This window comes from Neopsephotus bourkii, unplaced genomic scaffold (genome assembly GCF_033783945.1).
Source record: "Neopsephotus bourkii isolate Nb327-2 ecotype Australia unplaced genomic scaffold, CSIRO-AGI_Nbou_v1 NB_549, whole genome shotgun sequence".
NCBI lineage: Eukaryota > Metazoa > Chordata > Aves > Psittaciformes > Psittacidae > Neopsephotus > Neopsephotus bourkii.
Window position 1 is genome coordinate 1373631 of NW_026901050.1, and position 24964 is coordinate 1398594.

The following is a 24964-nucleotide window of genomic DNA, read 5'->3' on the forward strand; positions in this document are numbered from 1 at the left end:
TTGGAAAGTCTTATGCACACCTTTTAATTACATTGCTTGAATCGTTAAAGCATGTACAAAAATAACATTATAAATGTGTATAAATATCTACTTAATGGACACACACATTCACATGTATTTAAGGTGGCTTTTGCATACTATCCGCTTCCTCTATTTGTGACTAGGACCGAGCCAAGGCATTGATTTGGTATTTCCTTCTCTTCAGCTTCTTGTAACTTTCTGAGGATAAATTCTCCTGTTTACGCACAACCTCAGAATTACAGTAACTCTTACCACAGATAGGAAAAATTACGTATTTCAGCTATTTTCTACCATTATCCAAGCATTTTTAAAAAATTACTCTGAAAAAATATTATTAAAAAATTGCTTTCAAAATGAGGGTATTTTACGGTAGTAAAAGGTCTGCTGATAAAACTGCTGTATAACAACCAGATCTGTAGATCTATACTGATGTACTGCATTGATTTTAAAGGAACTGCTTGGCATGGTAGGCTTGTACAGGCTGGGACATCATATCACATGCAATTTTCTTGCCTCTCAGCACTCACTACAGATGTATTTCTATTGTTTCTTCACCACTTGCCCTGTACTTTATTGGAAAACAAAACAAAGTACAGTAATACATTATACTAATTTTGAAGAGAATAGAGTTTTAAGTTTTTGAAGCAAGAAGATTTTCTTGTTCTGGATTTGACCAGCACCAACAGCACTACACTCCCGCCCAAAGACCTGGCTTTTATGTTGCAATTACATTACAAATAAGCTATAGGATAGACCAAGATACACTTGAAAATTGAGATGCAGGTAATAGTATTTTAAAGAAAGTTTTTTCCAAGGAAGATTTAAATCTTTACACATTTTGAAGCCTTCTCTTGAATCAATATCTAATAGGCCACACCACTGACTTACACTCCGAAATTACACCTGCATATATGTTAGAAAATTACTACACCAAGGGAATATTTTGCTTTGGATTTTACTCCTCGTCCTGTGGTTGTTCTGCAGCTTGCACCAACTCAACAGCCAGTGACTTTGGCTGATTTATGAAGGACAATCAGCACTCTGGCAAAAATGCTCCAAAATCCATCGACTGCTAAGAGAAAGGACAAAGCCATAAAATCGGGCTGAAAAAAGAAAAAAAAAAAAAGAAGGGGGAAAGGAAGAAAAAAACCCCATAAATAAATTAAAAAAGGGAGAGAGCTGAATTCAAGCTGACAAAGAAGACAAGAAGACCAAGAGATATTGAAGGAGGAACAAAATACATGGAGTACCTAAGCAGTGAATTCCTGAATGCTTGGCTAACTTGTGAGGGAATCAAAACATACAGTGGAAATAAAAGCTTCCTAGTTGTGGCTGCTCAAAGAATAAAAAAGGCCATGTATGCAATAAAAAAGACCAGGTGAAATATGAAAAAAAGAAAACAAGTTTTCTATTCAGCAGTATGACCAACGTATTAAAAATATTGGTGTCATAAGTATTTTTTCACTTTTTAAGGTGCAGGACAACCCAAATGGATCTCCAGTTAGAAAGAATGATTCCCCAAATCCACCTCTATTTCTTCTAGGACTTCAGTGAGAGGAAGAATTCTTCAGCAGAGCTATAGCCTGAGCACATTTTCCCCACCATTAAATGCCTTTTGGAAACCTAACTGAGCTTTTCTATCTTTGTGTTTGCTAAAATTATTCTGCACAGTGACTGTGCCTCAGCTACTCTATTAGAAGTTGTTAAATTGGGCTGCTTTACAAAGTACTTAACACACTCATATATCCTACCCTTGACACGCTCTTAGAGATTATCTTGGTGTTGAACACGTCAGACTCAAAAATTTCAGCAGGGGATGGGTCAGTGAGGAGAGGGCGAACACAAATTCCTTGTGGCAGAGCAGCCCTAATTTGAATCAGGACTTGGAAGGCATTCATTTCAAGCACCAGTCTTACAAACATATCTCCCTGGATGACAAATCCTTCCCGTAAGTACACTGTAACTAGTTAAAAGCAAACCCACTTTCAGAGTATATAAATACTTTGGGGCTGGTTAGAACTACCCACATATTAACATCATATATTACAGTTGTATCAAAGCAAGTAAGAATTTCAAATTACACTGGTTGGATCTTTTTTATAGGCAGTTGTAGTGTGCTGGAGATAAACCCTGGAGAGCAGATGTTTCAATGGAGAAGGGGCTCTGAAGCATGACCTACCTTTACCTTCTTTTCTTATTTTCATTTTTTTCTTGAAAAGCAGGATTATTAAGATCATCACATTACATAACGCAAAGCAAATTAGTTGTTCATCCAAGGCTGTTGTACAGAAACCAGTGTCTGTGGTTTCCAAAGAAAAGTGAAGATCAGCATTTCCACTTTGTAAACAATAAGAGGGCAGCACAGAGAGTGGAGTGGCTTATCCAAAATCATGTGACGCTTCGGTAGCAGAGATGGAAGTAGAATCCGTGTCTCTTTGCCATGCTTTAATGCCTTTATCCTTACTGAAACAAGTGAGCAAACTGAAATGCAGTGGAGAGGAGCTTGCAATGACCACTACTCGTTAAACTGTCCCTTCATAACTGTCAGTTGAACCTGGTGCCCAGCAACTGCAGCAATGGGAAGGGTAAGAAATGAGCTGCAGTTTAGTGAGTTGGTGTTGACAGAAAGAAAATTGCAAAGATGTGGTAAGTAATCTCAAAGCCTCCCTGGGCTGAACTGCAATATAGTCTGGGACTTGGGCAAAAACCTCAGTCTCCAATGAATTGTCATGTACTATAGCTTTGTAACCTCAAAGAGAAACGCCACCAAAAGCTTTCTGACAAACCTCAAAACCTGTCTGATTATGACATTCATAACATTGCTGAGTACCAAACCTGCAGTGTTTAAATCATGCAGATCTGAACAGGAAGGATGGAGGAACAACAGAATGAAACACTGAAAAAAAGGTGAGAGAGTATGGGAAATCTTACACGTTTTGCTTGTGGTGCACATCTGTCTCCTCTCTTTTCCCTCTCTGGCAATCCAGATGAAATGCTTGAAGTTGTTCTTTTAGCCCAGTTGAACTGCTGGTTTTCTTCACAGCAAACCTGAGAATACCTGGATTTTGCAAGGAAAAAATAAACAAATGGAGATTTTCCATGTAATTCCAGCATGGAAAAACTACCAGCAGGCTTAACACTTTTCTCACATAAACACCTAGGCAAAGCACTTCACAATTTGCAATTCAGTCTTATAGTACCAATTGCAGAAAACATGACTGAAATGGAAGTAAACATTATTCTGCATCCTTTCTTATTGTTCAAAACTGACTTTGTCTTGCCAAGCAGACATATGAGCATATATCTTTCATGAAATTAGATACAATGCAGTTGCCTTGTCTTCCAGTGGGCTGGTGGTATCACTCATCTATCCAATAACAAATATGGGCCTAAGCTTATTTTTCAAGCTCTAAACTTTATCCATGGTTTTCTCTGGAAAACCTCTCTATTTCAGTCTGGTTTTTGCACTCCAAAGGACCGAACAAGTTGTTAACGTGTTTGCCAAGCTAATAGATCAGTTAGCTGGCACAATTTGAGAAAAGTCCTGCATTCATATGCAGCATCTGTATAATTATAACTCAGTTGCAAGGACAAGAGCAGTCACGAAGCAGTAACTTAGCTCAAAATAGGTATGCAAATGTTGGCTGTACTGGATCACTAAGCCACCTGCTAGAGAGTCATTTGCATCTACTTAAACAGAGCAGGGTTTATAGGAATACAGGCTCCTTTCTTTAATACCTATTAGGATCTAGGCAGGAAAATTTGAGTTTGTTGATGAAAAAGGTCAAATTCTGCAATCCACACACTAATGAGAATTTTGAAGAGCTGAGAATGACAGCATTAAGAACACCTGTGTTCACAGAATCAAATGAGTCTCCAAACTAAATGTCAAGATTGCTTTAAAGGCAGATAAATTATCTTATGTGCTTGTATGCAGGAATGCAGCTGTCCCTGCACTGACAAGTTTAACACCAGAACATGCAGCAGCCATTCCAGGTGAATAAGCTTTCCACAGAATTATAATCAGAAAGCTTTATCAAAGCAAAGAATTTTTTCTCTTGCAAAGACAATAGCTGCTACCCTGAAGTGCCAAGCATGGCAGTTTCTATGTGATACATCTGTCTGCCTGTGATCACCTCTTCAACAAACAGCCATACTACAGAAAGTGTTTGATCACACTGAGGTATTTCCATTATGCAGGATTGTGTCTGGCCCTGAATCTTTTCCAGCTCTGCTTCCTGCCAGTATTGTAATAAATCCATTAATAACTGCGGAGTTACAGCAGCATAAGCCTATAGTCTGCCTGCCTCCAGTGGACTCATCTATTAAAACAGAGGTCACATCCCTTTGCTGGTCACTACTGAGGCCAATAGAAATCTAGACCTGCTACTGCAATGGAGTCAATGCCTTTACTGGCTGAATCATCAGAAAATTACAGGTGTGACCAGACAGCTAAAGCAGACACAGACCAGGCATCATCAGCTTTGGAGTAAGTACCCCCTTATATAGAAGTTTTCTACAAACTCAGCAGGGCTTGACTTTAGGATGCTCGTGTCTGATGAGGTAGAAAGGGTGTATGAAAGATCCTGGACACAACCAAAGCAAATCTAAGACACTGCTCTTCACTGTTAACTGGTGACTGACAATGAGAACACTGCCACAGATTTTAGCATCAGTGCAGTAGAAGTATACCTAAATAATCAAAGAGCTAAGAAAGTAGGAGTAATGCCAGTGTACACCAGTCTTAAAGGGAGACATTTTAAAGAATGCCCACTAAGTGATGTGAGCATTTACATACCCTGCTTACATCTCAGTATGTTTTTCTTCTCTACCCGTATTTTTTCTCCTGCATAGATGTATCTATACAAAGTCTACACAGCACATAAAACTGAAAGGTGGAACATATGCGTCTGATAAACAGCCTGTTACAAGCTGATTGTATTTCAGGATTGTTCCACTTCAGTTTACCATTTGTTTTATGTTCTTTTGAAATCGCTTTGGTAAAACTGGGATTAATCTAATGCACATTTTATTAAGACTGTTTGCAGTAGGGTAAAACAAAATTGTGAAGTAGAGCAGACACTGAAGCACTGAGCTGCCTGTAGTGTTTAGGGCAACTAAAAATAAAGCATATCTAACTACAGATTTCACAAATTTCCTGATTTCCTGGCCCCATTCACCCTGTCTGAGATCCATGTTAGAGTGAAAGGTCTCTTATACAATTCAGCCTTTCCTTAGACAATATGATAGGTATAACACTAAATTATTCCCATGCAGCGTGTTCAAACAACGAAATTCTCAGTCCAACTCATTTTGTAAATATGCTATAGCTGTTCAAGGGCTCTCTGAGCTCATGTGATTGGATTGATGGCCCTCAATGGTCAAAAGAAGGGAAAATTCTCTGCTGGGAATTTTCCATCTGGTTTACATTGCAGTTCAAACTCTACAGATCAAAGAAAAAGCATTTTCTCTTTCACTGTGTTATCTAACATGAGCCAAAGTATTTTTGGGTCTGTTCAGTGGAAAAGCAAGAGAGCACCACTTTATGGAAACTACACCTGGTTTTATTAGTTTCAAGTCACTTTTTAAAGTCATAATGTACAGTAATAGACGTGGGCAAAAACCATGTGAGTGCCAGTACAGGGAGCTGAACAATGAAATCTTTGCTCAATTTCTATTTAGTCCTGAACAAAAGCTGTGACATCCATTCCTAGAAAGCTAATCAGATGCCTGCAAGCGTAGAGCAAACATAAGCAAACTTTTGGCTTTTTGCCTCCACAAATCAATAGCAGAGCTACCAAATTCCTTTAGAAGCTTTAAGGCTCTCCAGATTTCAGAGCCTGGGCTAAAACACAGCAGTCTAGAAAAAACAATTTAGTTAGTGATACAGAATTTTGACCTCGAGCCTTCTAAGGTAGACATGCTCTGCTTTCTTTACCTGTTAGGCACTTTCTTCTAATGTTTCCTAGTTATATCAACAGCCTCTCTAAGTCAAGTTCTGGTGCTTGCTTCTTGTCAGCTGCCACCCAGTCATACTGCCTAGCTAGCAGAGTTGGCTTAGAGGTAGAAAAAAACCTTTTAAAAGAGAGAAAGCAAAGAAAAAAACCAACCCCACACAGAAACCCCCAAAACAATGTGCAAGAAACAGGAACTCCCTCACACCCTGAACTTTACAGGAACATAACAAACAAAATCATAGAATTGTTTAGGTTATAAAAGACCTTTACTATCATTGAGTCAAACCATTAACTTAGTACTGCCAAGTCCACCACTAAAGTGCCTCATCTACATCTTTTAAATACCTCCAGGGATGGTGACTCCATCACTTCCCCAGGCAGCCTCTTCCGATACTTGACAACCTTTTTGGTGAAGACATTTTTCCTAATATCCAACCTAAATCAACCCTGCTGCAACTTGAGGCTGTTTCCTCTTGTCCTGTTGCTTGTTACTTGGGAGGAGAGACCAAAACCCACCTCATTACAACCTCCTTTCATGTAGTTGAGAAGAGTGATAAGGTGTCGCTCTCGAGCCTCCTTTCTCCAGGTTAAACAACCCCAGTCCCCTCAGCCTGTCCTCATCAGACTTGCTCTCTAGACTCTTCACCAGTTTTGTTGCATTTCTTTGGACGTGCTCCAGCACCTCAGAGTCTTTCCTGCAATGACATATTCTTTCAGTGAGAGGGTACAGGACTTCCAAAAAAACCCCAAACACTCCACAGCCAAACCTGAAAAAAAGCATAAAGTAGCCAAAGCTTTGTAATTTTACTGTCACTTAAGCATTAGAGAGACCTTTAATAGCTGTAACTTTACTGAGAAACAAAGGATGTCAGTTACATAGCCAAACATTTTGTTCTGGATTGCTGATGAAGTCTTTTAGTCATATCAGCATTTTAATAGGAATCATAAACACAAAACTTTAAAAAAAAATAATAGATTTTAACTTAGAAGAAACATAAAGATTAAATAGAAATACAGAATGTACCCATCTGGTCTCATCAGATCTTGGTGGAAAGACCCTCAGACAGCAACTAGCACAGGCAACTCAGTGTGCTTATTCTACAAAGTCTGTGAACAGCCCAAACTTGCAAGAGGTAAAGGAGCACACATGGGATCAAGTACAAACACCCAGAGTGTCCGGCTGTTAGAAAAAGCTTCTCCGTCTGAAGGAAAACCAGACATTTCTACATCAGTCTGTGTAAAGGAAAAGAATATACCCAAGAACAGTCCAAAGTGCACATATTCTGAATAAAAGAAATTTCAGCTACAGAAAGGAAAAAATATCATAATTCAAGAGCTAGATACATCCACTGATCAGAATATTACGTGATTTAGATGAAATGATTATTACAAACAGGACATGACTACAGTGATTAATCTAATCTAAAATAAAGATTTTGCAGAGAAAGTTGTCTCATGTGGAATACAGATGTGTAAAACTAAAGGAGTACACAGGGCAGATTATTTGCTATAAAGAAACAGTCTTGAGAAATAAAATAGTTTGCATTTGCCTATGGAAATGGAATACCTGGTTTTGGGTTGAAGACATACTGAAATGTGTATTTCATGTAAAGACCTTAAAGTTCAGAGAGTTAGAAGACCTTGAAAACTGGAAATATTTCTATAATGAGGAAGAAAACAGAGCGCAGCTCTGCATGAAAGCTGATGTGCTGTAATTGTGGGCAACCACCAAGAGTGCAAGGCCAGCTCCTTCCCCATCCTCCTTTGAGGCTGCAGCATCTGCTGTCCTCTCATGCATTGGTCCAGCTCCATCACTCCAGCCCACTCATCTCCCACAGAGCTACTTGCTGTTCCAGGAGTTAGTCTGGTGTTGAATCTGCTCGTGCCTTGACCAGACATTTACCACCTGTTTACCATAACCAGGCTGTGCGTGACAGTGAATGGAAGGGGAGCAGGACTGCCTCTTCTGGTGGCAGCCTGCAGTTAGACCAAGTTCCAATGTAAGAAAGAGATCACCTGAGGAAGAGACAAATTGCCAGCAAATAAAGAAATACCATAGATGCTACGTTGCTGTCTGGTTTTAATATTAGAAAACTTCCTAAAAAATAAACTTTGCTTAAGTTTTATGACAGAAAAGGCAGAATGAAAACAGTCTGAAATCACACACACAAATACATGCAAGAAAACGTATCTATGGTACAAGTTTGGCCCAGGAGTACTACTTGATGGTGACTCTAGGCACCACTTCTGCATTACTCCTGTCACTATCCAGATCTCCTTAAAGAATATGTGATTTCATGTATAACCTCTATATTTAATAGCTTTGACAAACTGAGGGTAATGACTGACATTGAATCACAATTTGCTTATTATGTTTTGCAACAGCTGTGATTTGAACGGTGTTACTTCATAACCAGGAAATTACAGTTAAGTCCTCTTATGGAAAACTGTGTCAATACTGCTAAAATGACATTTTAAAAACCTGGTAAGTTTGCATAGGTAGGGAGTATTAACCTCCAGGGCAACACACCTAGGACTATCACCTGTTGAAATCCTGTGTAAAAATAGCTTTATAAATAGACCACTAATACTAAGAGTTTTGTAAGTGCTTGCAAATACAATGAGAAGATGAGACAAAGGAAAGCATTACAATCATAAGCCTATGCACATACATAGTATAAAAACAAAGTCCTTGTCCCAAAGGCATTAGTGTCTAAAGAAGCTGCTTCTGTGAGTTGATTGCAATAGTCATGAATACAAGAGAGGCTCATGTATTTCAACTCCTGCATGGCACTGGGTTTTAGCTTCCAATAGGTACTGTGGGAATTGGAGCTGCTTTTCAGAGCAAATTAAACAAGGACTTGAACCACGGAGATGTTGCAGCAAAAAAACCCAAACCCACTCAAAACAGATGAGATTGTGCTCAAAGTCACTGTGGCACTTTAGGTTTCATGAGAGTAAAAAAAAAACCACTGAGCCAGCATTAAATTCTGTGCATCAGTGACAGGAGCAGAGGAACATATAATGAGAGGCCTCAGGTTTTTGTGGGTCCCCAGGCATGCACATATTACATGCTAAAAAAAAAAAATAAACAGCAAACCATGAATCTAGAGAGAAAGAGCATTTCTCTGGCAACTGCAGCATGGGCTTATTTCTAAAGGAACTCCATAAACCCTAGCGGAGAGGCTGTGTGAGCCAAAGGAGGCGAAGAAATATATCTGGGAATGGTAGCAAACGTAGGTGGAACCAAGAAAATCTAGCACGCTCTTTTAGTATTGCTCCCTGCTGAATGCAAACGTCACCTCAGTGTGTGATGCTTTGTTCAGATCTGGAAAGGGCAGGATATGGGAAATAAATGAAAACAGAGGTCTTGATGAATTCCAGGATTGGAGGGTTGAGAATAATTCATAATGTATTTAATGTTAGCTCCTCTACTGCTTATGAAACTGCTAGAAATAATGTATTCATTTGTTATGCATACAATTAAAACAAAAATCTTCCATCTGATTGCAAGTTGTTTATAGAGACCAATAATTATATGATATATCCATTTGAAACAGGTCAGTAACTACATAGACTGTCTCCTGGCTAGATACGTAAGAATAGTTTACAGTCAGAAAGGATGGCTTAGGAAGCTTGATTCCCTTGGAGAAAGTTAGCAACACTGGGGAGGCAGAGGATTGAAAAAGTGCAAGACATCTCAGACATGTAAACTTGCCTTGTGAGGGCAGTTTACATTGCCTGATATGTTCGCTTCTAAAACATTAGCCTTATTGGCCAGAAGCCCAATTCTCTGGTCACATTCACAGAGAGCTCTCATGTGAGCACAGACTCTGACACAGAGGATGAGAAGAAGCTCTTGAAGTCTGTATCTTGGATGATATGAAAAGGAATTAAAAAAACCCAACTCATCATGTCCTGTGAAATAAGTATCACTGCCAGCCTATTACAAATACTTGTGGTCAAGATGCTTAGCAGATGTGCGAGTGTACAGCGTTACTGACTTCAGTAGCGTAAAGACAGCCTACTCTGTGTAGGGCAAAGCCTTGAGCCTTCGTAGTTAATAAGTTTTACTTCTGTGGAGGTTCGCATGGATAATGCTCAGGTGGTTGAGCCACTTCTAGAAAGCAAAACATGGGGCTAAGCAATTATTATTTTTTTTTGAGAAAATGAATTATTTCCCTCCAGAAACAGAAGCCTTGCACAGAAGTTTGACTCTTATTTCAGCTAAAAGGAGCACCTCGCAAGTCCAAAACTTCACAAGCCCTACATAAGGCTGACATATTCCTATATATATGGATATATAGTTGGCCTGCTGTGATAACTTCCTGTTTTCTGCTGCTGAGGAATTTTATTTGGCACATGAAGCGGTTGCTAGCAACCACATATGGCATCCCTGCCCCATAGGAAGGGCTTTATGCAGGGTTACATCCTCAGATGGCTCCAAGTCTGCAGTAACATGGGCAAACTGCCCTGGCAGTGGCTGCCATGTTATCAGGCAGATGTGGACTCACCACAGGTGAGCAAACCAAGGAGCAGCTCAGCCTGCGGGGCTGGACTAAGGAGACCAGAAGGAAGTTGAGGGGGTCCCTTCCTCTACCAGCCATGCAACGTGGCAACCTGACCCAGGAATTTTATGCTTAAAGGACACTGAGGCAATTTAAACCATTCTGAAGGAGAGACAAAGCCATTTTTGTGAATGGTTGAAACCCTCATATGGGTCGAAGTTTGTGACTTTTTTTACTGCACCTGGCTGCCCAGGACAGTGAGGTAATACATCTCCTCACTAGGTCAGGCATGGTCCCACAAGCTATAGAGCAGTCCTGCACCAGCACTGTTCCGTGTCTACTGTGCAGGCCAGATGCTTGTGTTTTACAACCCGCAACAGCAAAGACGTGAGACCCACTAACTGCAGGCAACAGTACACCAGCATCTCACACCAGACTTGGGTTTTGTCTTCAACAGACATTCAAGGTGCCTGTGGCAGTTTTCTGTTGGCTCTTGCAGACAAAGGCTTGGAGGATCAGTTGATCAAGCTGAAATACCTGGTTTGGACTGCATCCTTAGGACAACCTTCATATTTTGCCGAAGCAAATGGCATTTTTTTCCTCTGGAAAAATTCAGCAGAGGCAGTTAACCTCAGCCACATGTATCTATACTACTCATATATTTTTTACTATGTTACTGAAGCCTGGTGGATTAGAAAGCCTGCTGCATAAATTACACTTTAAAATCCTTTGCCAGCAGCTCAGGGAGAGACTAATTTTAACCAATCATCATCCCTTCTCCTCCTATGGGCTGTACTAATTTTCAAGGGATAAATTCCCTGTAGCACTCAGGGTTCTAGTTTTTAGGCTCTTAAAAACCAACATAATTATATTATTACATAATGCAGAAATACTTTCAACTCATTATTATTATGAAAAAAAGAAATAAAAATCTCAAGTTTAATTTGTCCAGATTCTTGCTTTGGGAAAGGGCTTGGTACAGGCAAACAATGCAAGAAAAAGCCCCTTTGGGATTTAGAGCGTGACTTAGAAGCCAGGATATATTGCTCCCAATGCAAACCGACACCTGCTGCACCTTCCCTTTACACTGTTGATGCAGGTGAGCCTGGCAGCAGGTTCAGGATCACTTCAGTGAGCAGAGCTAGCCAGAGAAACCACAGCAAAAAAAGACCCCATCAAAAACCCTGGGGTTAATGAACCATGCGGCAGCACCTTGAGATTCTCATTTCATTCCAATGAATGGTTGTAAATGGAAATTAAAACCACCAGCAAAGCTAAAACCATGAAAGGAGGAAGAGATTTACAGTCACCTGCATGGGGAGTTTTGAATCCCTCATTCCCTCAAGACAGACTCTTAATTCACCCAGCAGGAACTGTGGTTTGTTGAGCTGCTTTGTCCATACAGATTTTCCACATAAACACCCGGTACATATAATCTGTATTCCATGAACTGTATGTGTTACGAAGGGTGGGACCCACAGACAAAAAAAGCAAAGGTGAACCCACATGTTAACTAGTTTTTACTCACTTAGGCTCTTAACATGACATGGAGAGAATACTTGATTCTTTTTCCATATTATACACACTCATGCACACCTGTGGGGGTTGGCTGGTGTTTTTTATTTTTATAGCAAGGTCTATGAGAAAGATACCAGGAAGCTGTTACTTTCTGAAGTTCTTCCCTAACTCATGAAATCAGAATCTATTAAACAAGCAAAAAGTCAGCTGCAGTGATCCCTTGTGCTCTCTTTTGGCAGCCTGGTCTGCCACAGCCAGCCATTTTCAGACCCTCTATGACAAGGACATTAGCTAGGCTCTACACTGTCAAAGTATATGGGAGCTGGAAGCAAGTCTGAATTGCAAACTAAAAACATTTTAGACCCAAGATGTTTGAGGAGTGGTTGTATAGCTGGAAAAAGATTATTCCATCAGCAGGGGTTTGGCTAAAATAATTCCCACCATATGAAAGATACCTTCCTCTTTTATTTAAGGGCAAACTGAAAAAATCCAACAATGTAAGCTGACTTAAATCATATGTCTCAGTTTTAGAATTAAACTGTTTGATCTTTCTGTTTTTTTGAGACCCTGGGAGCTGCAGTTTGAGGCCTTAGTTCCTGTTCTACTCCAGTGCATTTTACCAATAAACAGTGGTCAGATGAAAGCTGTGTTTCATGGGAGTTTTGATCATAGGTTAGCACAGGAAATGCAGGTCAGCTGGGGAGCAATGCATGTACAGAACTGAAGCATGGGCCTGTGAAACCATAAATTTCATGAGGCACCGCAAGAGCAGTGGGAACACAGGCTTGTTTTGACCTGAGCTAGAACAAAGTATTCATACTCTGTACAACACAGTACTCAGGTATTTTTATCAGAACCATAAAACTGAGTCTGAATTAATGCCTTCCTTAATTTGCCATTCTGTAAAATAGAATTTCAGACTTTTCACCCCAACGGGACACTTTTGCTTTTGAAATAATCTGGGTTCTCTAACAGACAGAATTTACTTCTCTTTGAGCTCAGCAAGGGCAGCTCATGTCTCTCTCCTTGGAAGAGGTGGTAGAATGATGGACTCAGCATGCAGCTGGGAAGTTGCGCTACAGAGCAGCTGGAGACCCCAGAGTGTATAATTTGAATAGGAAAACAATGAGCCCTTCTTAGTATGTGTCTTTCAGGAAAACACACCTCTAATCCCTGTGGTCACGTCACATAGCGAACACCAGCAACATGTCATTTAAAAGCAGGAATAGATCAAATTTAAGTAAAAATGCATAGGCAAGTGGTATAGAAAACAGTAACCATAAACCAGCCACACCAATAAAAAGTTGAATTCACACTGCTGTGAGAATGGGAGCTGTCTACTAAGGTTAAAAACAAGTCCCTTGTGGAAGCAGCTGGGAAAGAGATGACACTGCAAGAAGTCACAGTACCCATGTCCTCAGCATGACTGAGTAGCCACTCAAGCAATGGGGCATGACACAGGTAATTCCACAAGGAAAAAGCCTACAGAGGAGCTGTACAGTAACCACTAAAGGGCAGGGAGGGAAGGGGCTCAGTTAACATTCTGGCAGGATGAATTTGGCAGTTGTTAAATCCCAGGATACTCAGGCCTTTATTAACCAGGAGGCTGAGTTCAATTCCTAGACCTCCTGTGGCAGCAGAATAGGGACCAGAGCACTACTATGGCTGACCATCTTGATATAAGTAGCCTGCAAAGGGAATTTCCCTGTCTCAAGTTTCAAATCAGCTGAACTTCCAGGACCATTCAGATCAGACCTAGGAAAATGTTCCTTTCCCTCCTTTACTTCAACTTCATCATAAAGTAAGTGCAGAAGCCTCCTGCTTGGGAACACTTTAATAAGTGTACAATATGTGATGGTCTGGGCCGACAGAATAATCAAGCACTGGAGTAAGAAAATAGAGATGGGTGACCTGACCAGCCACAGGTGGCAGAAAGGGGAGAAGGCTTCCTGACCTGGCTTTCATAAGCAGGGACAGCCCACAGAGATGTCTAGTCTGCTTTCTGAAGAGCAGTTAAAACCCCACAAACAAGTGTGACTTATGATTTCTTTATTAAGTGAGAAATTGAAGCAGAGGTAGATACTCATATGACCTAACTGCCGATACCCAGCATAAGCCCTTTAGGTTCTCAGTAGGCAACAGCACAAGGGAGAGACACATGCACGTACCTAGGGGTCAGACAATTTATCTAAATTACACTCCTGCTATAAATCCCCTTCTCAATAGAGGTAGCATCTTTGCCTCTCTCCATTCCTAATGTTAAGGAGTCTAGTTACTGATTTAGGAGTATAATCACTGTCATAAGTTTGGTGCTGCTGGTACTACCAGGCTGTCTTTTCTCTTTGTAGTGTCAGAGCTGTAGAGCAGACTGTTCTCTGATCTTTCCTAATGGTTTCTGTCTGCTTCCAAACAAAGGAAAAGCATAATTTGTATCTGGTTTGTGATTGAATACCAACATACTGGTAACAGATATGCATATAGCAAACAATGGTTTTACAATGAAAGATGAGCTAAATATTAATAAACATCACAAAGTCTTCTTGGGGACCTACTTGCACAAAACGGGTTTTAGGACTGTACAAGCATAGGGCATTACTGTAAGTGATCAGTGATACTTACATCCACTACGACACTAAATAACTCAAAATAAAGATAATAGACTAGCTATATACACACACAGAGCGCAAACAAAACCATCCCACCTTCTCCTGAAAGATTATCACCAGTTGGCTGGCTGACAAGAGCTAGCCCCATCTGAAGCAAGCAAGATGTAATAACAAAAAGCAAGGTTGTAAATAGTTTTTATTAGGCCAGCATGCACTTCTGATGCAGTGGTTGAGGTTTTGGGGTATATATGCCCTTCTCCAGGTCTGAAATAGAAACAGCAACTACCAGGCCAAGTGTGCATGGGAGCAGTCGGTCTGACTTTTGAGCATAGCAGCTACGCCTAGACTGTCCTCATGTCTGCATAATGTTCCCCAGTGAAAATGTTCAGCTGAGAACAAATTGTGAATTCAAGCCAGGCAGTTCCTCCATCACCACTCACATGGGTTGTGCCTGCCCCTGCCCCGGCAGCTGTTTTCAGAGAGGGATAGTGTCTATGTAGGCAAAGATAGTAAAAAGCAACAAGGCAGCAAGTCATTTTCAGGCCTAAAACAAAGATAAAAGCCAAGTGGAAACATACTCCACGAAACATTTCTCCTTTGAACTGCTTTCCTTCTAAGGAGAAGCAAATGTTTTATCCTGACAAAAGCTACAAATGAAAAGCTCTAAAGTACTTTTATCACTAAAGTTTCCTATGTTAAAAAAACAGTTGTTTTTTTTTTTTCTCCTAGTTTTAGTCTAACCCAAAAATATTTAAATGTAGGAGAAGAAAGAGTGAAAATAGAAAAAAAAGGGGCTTTAAACTGTAGACACATTTTTTCTGCAATGAACTTGGAATGACTGAGGTTTGTAACAAAAGTTGAGCGTGTAATATTTTCCACTGCTTACGGTTCCCTTCTGAACTTCCATTTTGTGGGAATACACTTGGATCACTGCTGACCTGTCTCTGGAAAAGGCTTGCTGTGTATTTTGGCTTGGCTTCCTTCCATTTCTACTCCTCTAAGTCTGTTCCCCATTTCAACATCTTATTGCCACATTTCCAAACATGTTACACAACCGTAAAGAAACAATTTATAGGAATATTAGAAATTCAGCTGTGACCAAAGAAGCGCTTTTCCCTTTTAACAGATCATTCTCTCCTGGGAATCACAGTTATGTGGCTGTTTGCTCACTTGTTTACAGGATTGTGCTGGATGTGATATTTAAACAGGCAAATGACTCAAAGCAGTATAAACCTGTGAAAGTCAGTGCTCTGCAGCAGTGTTCCAAAGCAAAACCTGGCTGGAATATTCTGTGAAGACTCTTCCAACAGAGCCTGGAAGAGTCTCATAAGTGAGTGTGTAAACTTCCTATAGCCAGTTGTGCCAAATACATATACAGAGAGATCCTGCTTTCATGTCTATAGCTTGAGGTAGCACCATGCTGATAAGCATCTTAAACACTCCAGTGATTGGTTACATTCCTAAGTACAGGGCACTCTTATAAAGCCATCAAATACAAGGATATGACACTACATAACTTACCCCAGGACTGGAGTTACTCATACACAATAAGTAGGTCAAAGGTAGTCTCACCAAATGTACTGAAATTCACAACTGTTGCCTGATCTTGCAAACACTGGCTTGAACAGTGCTTGAACACTGGCTCCCATGGGATACTCCTCCAGGCTGTCAGTTTGCCAGGTCAAAGACCTTAGTTCTCAGTATTTTATCAGAAGATTACATCAAGTTCAATGTCAACTTTTCTGGAAAAAGAAGACCCCTCTTATGTGAGGTTAAAACCTCAGCCGCAATCAAGACCTTTTCATCCACCTCTGCAGAACAAGAGCTTCCGATTCATAACGTGCAGTGTATTTTGCTGATCTTCAGTTGCCTTTTATACTCCACTCCAAACATCACTCCAGAGCTTGCCAGGTGGGGTATCTACCTGCCACAGTTTACAACCTGACACATCAGCATGAAATAAAAGGACTGAGTAAATTTATGTACTCACTACAAGCTGCAGCTCATGGTCACATTTGTTTCTGCTCAGCTGTGCCTCCAGCACTTACAAAGACCTTTGGAAAAGGTTTGTGGCATGAATTAAGGGCATTAGTTGCACAAGCCATCTCCATGAATTCCACCTTCAAGTCAACCCAAAGGAAGTTCTGTAGCTATAGTGCTCTCCACAGCTATATGCATTCCTGTGTTGTGCAGCTGGTATAACTGTTGTGGTTTAAGCCCAGCTGGCAACCCCAAAACCACGCAGCTACTCTCTCACTCCACCACCCTCCCCCCCCGCACCTTTCTCCTCCTGCTCCCAGAGGGATGGGGAGGAGAATGAAAAGAATGTAAGTCCCACAGGAACAGCCCAGTAACTAAGGTATAACACAAACCACTACTGCTACCACCAATAACAATGAAAATAACAAGGGAAGAGAATACAACCACTCACCACCCGCCAACCGATACCCAGCCCGACCCAAGCAGTGATCTAGCCCTTCCAAGTAACTGCCCCCAGTTTTACATCCTGGGCACGACGTGCTGTGGTATGGAATACCCCTTTGGCTAGTTTGGGTCAGGTGTCCTGTGCCTGCTTCCTCCCAGCTTCCCCTCCTCCCTGGCAGAGCATGAGACTCACAAAGTCCTCGGTCAGGGTAAACATTACTGAGCAGCAACTAAAAACATCGGTGTTATCAGAGCTGTTCCCAGGCTGAAAGACAAAACCACAGCACTGCACCAGCTACTAAGAAGGAGAAAAGTGACTGCTACTGCTGAACCCAGGACATAACTCTGGTATAACCTAGCACTAAAGTGGAGGACTGTGATCAAGAGCTACTCAGCCTCTCACAGAAATAAGAAGTCTAGAGAGACTATCCAAGTCAGAGAGCACAGGCAGAGCAGTGAGCTGCTGAGGCAGCAGTCACAACTGACGTTGCCTGACTCCCACCTGAAGGTAAAGCAGGTCTATTAAAAGCAACACACTCAGCCTCACCTGTGAGCACACACCGAGATGGCCTCACAGACACAAGATGACATTTTTACATGTAAGGCACCCAAGATATCCAACACAAGTCTGCACTAGCTTCAGTGATAAGCAGATTTTATGTTTTCCTGGCCAAAAGTGGTGAGCTCTGCAATCTGCCAAGGAATGACACAAAGAGACTTCTCTCACCTTCATCAGAGATATGCAAAACCAAGTTTCTCTATCACTGGTGCCATACAATTACCAATAATATCTTCAGCCTGAGAACATGGGTACAGAATAACACCCACATACCTGTGCCTGAGGTGACAGATATCATTCCTGCCATACATTGTTTTAACATCCTAGCAATATCATTTGATGTCTTTTCTGGCTTCAACTACTGCTTACCTATCACCATCAACACCATTGCAAGGGCAATGTGACACCTAATTACTGGGTGACATGCAGTCAGTACACAGCAGCTATCCAACCAGCCTAACTGGTCATTTCACCTACCCCCTTCTCATCATTCTTTCATAAGTAAAACCTCAAGAAAAAGTTATTTTTTTAACAATTCTACCAGTAAAACTGAGGAGGGATGATGAGGCACATGGCAGGGAAAGGAGTGAGGGGCAGGGGGAAGCAGAACTGTTATAAGCTGCTCCCCATAAAGCCACTGAATTGTGTAATACACCCCCAGCTTCTAAATGTCAGCAGTAATGAGTAGGTTTTCTCCTGCCTCTGCAAGTTTTCTATTTCTCTCCAGGACAGAACTGAAGGCTATGTGGGCAGTAACAGGGAAGAAGTAGGCAAACCAAGTGACAGATATTTGTCAAAAAAATTGGACAGAACATTCCCACATCCTCTTCAAAGATTTTAGTTGCTATAGAATCACAAGAATAGCATTGGGCTATAAAGGCACTGTAAGCCAATAATGTTCTCTCATCGTCCAAACTAGTTGAGGGGTAAACAGGAGAAAAATACAAGACTAAACCAGAGCCATAAGCTATTAGGAGCTCTTGCGACTGAAGGAAAATTGGTTTGAGCCCTCCTGTGTGAAGTTTCTGGGAAATAATAAAGTTAATGAAAACCTGCCATATCCAGATTCAGTACCGACATTTACTGATGGCTGTGACAGCACAGTATGATCTGTCAATTTGCTGGATACCCTTAACAGCAAAATACTTGGACTTCCTTTATCAAGGACATTTTATCTGCACTCAGACTGAAATACACTACATCCTAACATACCAGGACCTTAATAGATGTACCACAGAGATACCATGGGGGACTTGTTTCCTCCTGTGGGAATTTTAACTTGTCAATACTGAAGCAAAGCTCAAAGATGCACTGGCCATTGTTTCTAAAGCACTTCGAACAGAAAGAACCTGATACAGTGTTAGTAAGACACCTGTACTGACTTTCACCTGTTCAAGAAGAGGCCAGAGCATCCCAGAGCTGAATGTCCTGAGGAAAGGACAAATGTGGGCTAGGATGAATGCTAAGGAAGAGGCCCAGGGTGTCTGCTGTGCTGCTGTGCCATTTCCACCACAATTACAAGAGGACAAGGGTAGAAATGACTCTTGCCCTGGGCAAGCACAGAACAAAAGAAAGGGAGGGACACAAATGTAATGCTTTTGCTAGAAGCAGATGTAATCACGATGGGACACAGGTAGAACAGGATGGTTCAGACTCCATACTTGCTTTTGTCCCCATCCATCCTTGGTGTCCACCTAGATCTTGTTGCATCACAGCACTCACTGCAGGCCTGAGTCCCTTGGTACATGCTCCAGTGGAATCTGGGTCCTCCCAGCCCCACAGGGCCTGCAGTTGCCATCACCACATAGGAACATTATCTGGTGTGGTGGCAGTGTGTTGAGGTTGGCTCCCACTGGGACTCTTTAGGCAGCATACAAGCCAAGCCTCTTCCTTTCTTCCAAATTACCATTCCTCTTCCATAGAAAAGTTAATGAATCAGAATAAAACCAGGCAGGGTATGAGGAGGCCCGGGGGAGGGGGCCGTGCTGGTCATGGCCATCAGTGCCCTGCTAGTGCCACAGGAGCCCATACCTTGCAGACAAGACCACAGTCACAAACAGTGCCTAGAGGCGCTAATTTCATTATGCTAACTTCTTTGTTTTTCACCCCACATTTGAAATGAAAGCAACTTCTAATCGCAAAGAGGAACAAATGCTGAAAAACAGGCAGGATTTTTGGTTTTGTCTTTGGTGAGGGTGACGGCACAGCAAGGGTGTTTGCAGCATTTTGTTCTGGTCCAAGATACTTCCCACATAATTAGCCCTCTTGCTTTTGTGAAACTATCTCATATATACCTTCCTTAGTGAGCAGTCCCATCTAACCACAGCAGTCAAGTAACAAATAAGACTTTGATTGTTCATGCTTGTATTTTCCATCTTCAGCAGAGCATATATTTTATTTCCATTAGATTTTCCAACCAATTTCCTCCCATCCATGGCAGACATAAAAGAGGACAGTTAACTCCTGACTTTCTTGAGGCCACCTCATTTCAAAGCCTGCTATCTAGATTTTCTGTTACTCTGGAAAGTGAGGGAGAAAAAGCACTATGTGAATAATTCTACTTATTGTGCTATGAGTTTGTGATAACAATAATACAATTTTCTCCCCAAATCCTCAGTTGTTCTTTCTGAAATGATTGACAAGAGTGAATACTCCTACTCAGTATTTTCTTTTCTTTCAAATAAATTCATCATTTTGAGGTATGTTTGGTTGTTTTCCCCCAAAAATACTCAATATATTAAAGCAGTGACTAAAGACAAGAAGATTGCTGCTTTTCAAAGAAGCCAGCCCTGTGAGACTTCCTGTCTCTTCACCATTAAGTGCATTAATAGGAATAGGAGAAATGAAGAGCGTTCCCCCAAAACACACACATAATAAAACCTCACAATAACAGGCTCTGGCCCTCATGGACCCAGGAAATTAACGCATCTGTTTACTTCTGAACAATAAGAGCTCTGAACTCATAAAATCGTAGAATAGTTAGGGTTGGAAAGGACCTTAAGATCATTCAGTTCCAACCCCCCTGCCATGGGCAGGGACACCTCACACTAAACCATGTCACCCAAGGCTCTGTCCAACCTGGCCTTGAACAATGCCAGGGATGGAGCATTCACAGCTTCCTTGGGCAACCCATTTCAATGTCTCACCACCCTCACAATAAAGAACTTCTTCCTTATATCTAACCTGAACTTCCCCTGCTTAAGTTTTAACCCATTACCCCTTGTCCTATCACTACAGTCCCTAATGAAGAGTCCCTTCACAGCATCCTTATAGGCCTCTTTCAAATTCCCCAAGAACTTCCTAACTAGGTAGTCCAAGCAACATCTATAAGAAGAAACCATTACTTTAAGATAATATTTTATGTATATCTTAATAATTACAACTTCCTTTAATGTTTAGCCTTCACTATGTTTGCTGTTTGAAAAAGATTATGGCAACTATACAAGCCTATGCAAGCTAGAATTGTATTCTGAAGCAGCTTAATAATTGGCAGTTTGGTTTTTAGCAAGTGAGGAGTTGGAGAGAGCTTTGTTGGAGAGAGCTTTGTGCCATGGGTAAGGAAATACAAATGGAGAAAAATTATTTTGAAGTATATAGTCTGAAGTTAATAGCTGATAGCAAGGTTAATACTATGAGGATTATGAAGCTCACACTGAAGAAAAGTGAAAATAAAACGAACCAGCATTTTTTTATCTAGCCTTCCCCCTTTTAAAAATGTATATAAAAAGGGAGTATTTCTCTCAACTAGCTTCAAATTAAGACTAAAATATATTGGTCATTTTCCTTCACTTCTGGTTGACAAGCTCACTTTTACACCAAGATAAAACACAAGGAGCTCAAGAACTGTCTGAGGATCACTAGAGGATGGGAAAACTGCATAATATCCTGTACTGCTTGTATTACCTGCTCACAGTCTAACAGTACTTTATGATATGATTCAATTTAGGCTCAGGTTTGCATAATGCAAAACTAGGGCACTGCTGATTTAAGCTTAATTCATATACAGATGCAAGTTATTGTTTTTATCACTTGTATCTCAGGGGAGCCATTAAATCAAATAGGCACTTTCCTCACAGGGCAAAAGAAGGTAAGAATAGCTGTACTAGGCCAGAGTGCTGTATCCTCCAGCTCAGTATCCTTTTTTGGACCGGGACCAGTAAAAGATGTTGAAGTCAGACTATAAGAACAGGCTAAGCACACAGTGATGCTTTGCCAGAATGCGCTCCAAGCAATCAACAGCTTTAGGACTTCTCAAGCCAGAAGCATACACTCATATATCCCAGCTGCTAATGAAATTTTCTTCCATGAGCTTGTCTGATTGCTTTTTGAAGCTGGGTAGAGTTTTGGTCCACACAGCACTCTGTGGCAAGGGCTGCCAGAGCTTAACTGTGGATCATGGAAGATAATTCTTTTGCCTCCTGAACTTTTAAACCTGCTATTTAACTTGGCATCATGTAATAGAAGTAGTAGAGAAAAGAGCAAATGACTGTTCCTTGTCTACCTTCTCTGCTACTCTTCATTTGATAGCTCTCTACCATATTCCTCCCTCCTAGTCATTTATTTTTCATGCCAAAGAGCTGTAATCTGTTATGTCAGGCCTTGAAAGGAAACCGTTCGGTATCTCTGATCATTGCTCTGTTCTTTGTGTGCTTTCTCCCTACTTACCTCTTGAGAATGGAGGATTCATGAGTTGGACATGTCATCAGCTCTTCAGAGCAGCACAACTGTTTCCCCTGTTTTTCTACCCTATTTATTCCTTTCCTAACACCACCTAATTCTCTTTTTTGCCTCTTTGACCCTCACTGCGCACTCAACTGGCATTTTCACAGAACTGTCCAAAATGACTCCAAGATCTTTTGTGATTACTAATAGCTACTTCATAGCCCTCCACTGCATATGCAAAATTAAGGCTGTTCTCAAAAGCACACTACTTTGCTTTTATCAATGTAAGCATCAAATAGCATTTTATCACGTAGTTATGAAATGTGATTTTTCTACACCATTTTGAACTAGACTCTTTCTCCCTCTCCTTTCATCGTTCCCTACCTCCCTTTGCCAGATCACCCATCAATAGTTTGGGCAGTGTTGGCACTAGTATTGACCTCTAGGAGACTCCAGTGATCTCCTCCCCCATGAAACCTCATTAGATATTCCTACAGTTCAAGTGAGATTCAGTGTATAAAGGAAAGCATCTAATGTAATTTTGTGTGTGGCACAGCCTGTATGGTGCCAACAAGCGCGTTTCTCTTAAATCCCAGGTCACATTGGTCAGTTTCACGCAGATGTTTTGGATACTGCAGAGCATTCCAGGCAGCACAAAGTGCCTCTTTTTAGGCCACTGGGTCCAACTCTCCGTTTCTTGTTTCTTAATGCATTAGAGACATATAAGGACAATTGCATTGCTCAGCAGTTTTGTTCCTTTTCAAAAGTTTGGAAAAGCTGTTCTGGAAATTCAGACCTACCATATAAACTTTTTACACATGCAACTGCTTTAGTAAAACATCTAATAGACTTGCAAGGGATGAAATCCTTCTAGAAAAGCAGGGATAACACTTTCCTATCACACCTTATTTATTTATGCACCTATTTTTAGCTACATTTTCCACAGCTTTCTTGATAGGAACATTAGACTTCCACTACTTCCCAGAACCTGCTGAAAAAGGTATAAGGCAGTTTTAGGTGCTACATTATAGAATGAAACAGTTCTACTTCCCTACACTAAATGTTGATGCAAAGATGCTGAGCTAATCTGAGCACTGTCTCAGGACAAATTAATTCATGAATTAATCTGTCATCCACATGCCATGATCAGCCCTTGACAAAAATGAGAGAGGACATGCATCTAATACTTGGTCTCTGGTGTTTTCGTGTTTAAAAGCTGTAGCCATACCAGCAATTCCTCCTAGGGTACACACAACTAAGAGTTAACCAAAAAAAAGTTCTTCTATCCATGTGGTTTGTATCTAGTCGTTAGCAGAACATCCTACAGTAGCAAAATGGATTATTTTGGCCAGCATTTGCATTGGGGCTATGCTGCTATTGTCACATCAGCAAAAAGCTCTCACTCATCACTGACATTTCTATGTCAGCAAAACTTTTAAAGTGGAGGCTTGGCCTATGTTTTAGTACTTTCCCATGGCTTCCCCAAGGGCCACAGCAAAATCTCAGCTCTCTAGAGCTCTGTGGCCCTGCCTTCAGTTTCAGTCTTCTTGCTGCATCTTTCATTCTACCTGTGCTTTTAGAGGAAAGCAGCCCCAGCTACTTAAACCTGTTTCCCACTGTGCCTACACTAAACAGAAAAGAAGGGAAAGACAGTGGGGTACGAATCATTTATCTGGATTTTTGTTGGAGAGATGGAGGTGAAAGCTTCTGAGGGATATTTAATCCATGAGTCATCACCATCATTAAGACCTCAGATCTTCCTGTGAATTCAAAACTTCAGTAACTGTTTGAAATTGATTAAACAATGTCTCCTTTTGTGTAATGAGTTGTAAAAATACTACATTGCATCTAAGTGAGTATACTGTCATGTAGAGCTGTTTTAGAGAACTCATTTCTCTTGTCCACAAGGGAATCTATCTCCAGATGGAATTTATTCCTTCATAGGGATCGTATTTCTCTGTAACATTAGATGCAAAATCTATTTTGTGATTTATTCACAGCAAGTCTTCTGGTAAGATACTTGAATCTTGTAGTAATATTTAGACAAGCTCAGTTTCTGGCTAAAGCTGCTGTAGATTATTCCTATCCTTAGCCAGTATCATATCACATAAATGCATTAGGCCGTTTTTCTGGACCACATTGTCTTTATGTGTACTGGAACAACTACAGAATAAACAAATGGAAAGGCATTCCCTGTGGCTGACCTGTGATTTGGAGTTCTCTCTCAATTCCTCGAGTTCCATTTTCAGTGTACAAAAGTAAGTCCAAGCATCAAAACCATACAACGGTCACTTCTTCTAATGTCCATCTGTGGTTACTTATCTGAAAGGAATACAGTATGTAATGTGCCTTCATGAACACCCATGCATCAATACATTTCTATTCACATCTATTTCATCACTATGTTGCACAGGTGTCTATCAAGTCTAATGCTATTTTAAGCACCTTTTGTTCCTTGCCTTCTTCCTTCTCCACCTTCATGGGGGAGGAGATCACTGGAGTCTCCTAGAGATCAATACTACTGCCAACACTGCCCAAATCTGGTGAATGGAGAGGAGAAAGAGTCTACTTCAAAATGGTGTAGAAAAATCACATTTCATAACTAAGTGATGCTCTGAGGAACAAAAGAAGGAAAATCTAAGATGAAAGTCAAGCCATGCTGGCTCTTCAGTAGACTTTTGTGGCTCAGCCCTGCCTGGAAGATCCCCA

At 40.9% G+C, this 24964-nt stretch overlaps 1 long non-coding RNA gene across 1 annotated transcript in view; it reads right to left on the reverse strand.

The window, feature by feature from the left end:
- The window catches only part of LOC133211034 (uncharacterized), a 70855-nt gene that overhangs the window by 19575 nt on the left and 26316 nt on the right, over window positions 1–24964 (reverse strand). Inside the window, exon 3 of the long non-coding RNA XR_009725080.1 lies at window positions 2953–3079. This is a non-coding gene — a long non-coding RNA (uncharacterized LOC133211034). The remainder of the gene's footprint in view (window positions 1–2952; window positions 3080–24964) is intronic.